The 1,700-nt window shown below is 41.2% G+C and overlaps 1 long non-coding RNA gene across 1 annotated transcript; it reads left to right on the forward strand.

The window, feature by feature from the left end:
• The first annotated feature begins 491 nt into the window (after positions 1 to 491).
• Positions 492 to 1,295, forward strand: LOC120111146. Its single transcript, XR_005512286.1, has 2 exons — positions 492 to 535; positions 1,164 to 1,295. It is a non-coding gene; the product is annotated as an uncharacterized LOC120111146 (long non-coding RNA).
• The last annotated feature ends 405 nt before the right edge of the window (positions 1,296 to 1,700 follow it).

Raw genomic sequence — 1,700 nt, forward strand, 5'->3', positions numbered from 1 at the left:
GTTTATCCTTGCTTTGAAATCCGTGCCTCACTTGTGAACCAGACTTTGAACCGGGTTTAAACTGTGAACCGGTTCCACCTACTCCATGAATTGGGTTTGAGTGAATGGGTTTTGGTTAGGGTCTGAATTTGAGTCAGGAGTTTGGGTTAGCCTGATGTGAGTACAATCTGGTTCGTCAAAATTTGATCTGATCTGGTCTGATCAGATCTGGTTTGGGTTGGGCTAGGGAACTGTTTTTGGGCTGAGTTGGGCCTGATTGGATCTGTGGGCTGGGTTGGTTTGGGCCCGAGATCTGATCTGGACCTGTAATCTGGTTTGGTTCAGTTGGGCCTAATCTGTGTTGGGCCACAATTGGTTTTGGGTTAAAGGATTTTGATTTTTGGGATTTAGTCTATTTATTCTTGGATCTTTGAACTTAGGAATTTAAGGAATTGGAATTAGTTTAAATTATGTTTCTAAATTAATTAAATAATTAATATTTATGTTTAATCAGGGGTTCGTGATATCTGTGGCAGGGATTCTTAAGCTAGCCCAGGTAGGTGACCGTTGCTTTAAAGTAGAATTCTAACATGTATCTTGCATATGTTGATTTATTGATTCATTATTAGCAATATGTCTTAGAATTAAAATTAAATATTTAATTTCATAAATTGTTATGCGCTTTACTGTGGGGAGTATGATTATGATTTTGATATAGAAAGTTGATTTATTGATTTTCAAAATCCGCGTGACTATAGTCTAGACCCCGCCAATGGGATGATACGTTGGCCCTGTCGACTTGTACTGAGGAACTAGTTCCGACACCGCGACCACCGGTGATAGAATAGTGGCGGCACAGGGGTGCGTTTTGCTCTTCGGAGCGGCTCGGTGGAGCGTGAGTTTGGCACCAGGGGGTGCGGCACAGTGGTGCGTTGGCTCAGTGGAGCGGCTCTTCGGAGAGTTGTATTGGCACTTCGGTGTAACCATGCCACTGGGTGATGTGGCCGTAGTCATGCGGTTGAGTTATTTTGAGTCTCGGATTGGGTTTACAGATTATTGTGTGGATTTTTGGATTTATGTGTTTAGCTGCTTTTATATGCATTATGACATGTTATATGACGACTTTATTGCATGATGTCGCCTACTGAGCTGTTAGCTCACTCCTACTATTTACATTTTTGCAGGTGATGATATATGATTATGGGGATTACGGGACGGAGTGATCATGATGTAGTTAGCTAGTGGATATAGACTTTCTCTTTTGACTTATGTATATATGGACATTTGATCTGAAAACTGGAATTTATTTTTAATTAGTTATTAATAGTTGATCTGATTTATCTGCCTTGCGTGCCTGCGGGGTCCGCCCTGTAGGTGCGCGGCGTCTGCTCGCGCCCCGGGCCCCGGGTTCGGGGCGTGACAGATTTATTGGTATCAGAGCTTAAGGTTAAGGTATCTTAGGGTTTAGGTTCAAGTAAGTGTGAGTGGGGAATTATGATAGAAAAACTATCAAAGCCTTGGTTTATAGTCACTTGAGATTGTAACATGAATGATATTATAACCTACGATTTAAGACCACTAGGGACTGTAGGCTTAATGGCATTAGAGTTTGACGTTTAAGATCATTAGGGATTGTGACATAAATATATCATAGCTTAAGGTTATGATCAATTGGGACATGACAATTATATTTGGTGCTTAAGGTGTAAGATCACTGAGCA

The sequence above is a fragment of the Phoenix dactylifera genome, chromosome 6 (genome assembly GCF_009389715.1).
Source record: "Phoenix dactylifera cultivar Barhee BC4 chromosome 6, palm_55x_up_171113_PBpolish2nd_filt_p, whole genome shotgun sequence".
Taxonomy (NCBI): Eukaryota; Viridiplantae; Streptophyta; class Magnoliopsida; order Arecales; family Arecaceae; genus Phoenix; species Phoenix dactylifera.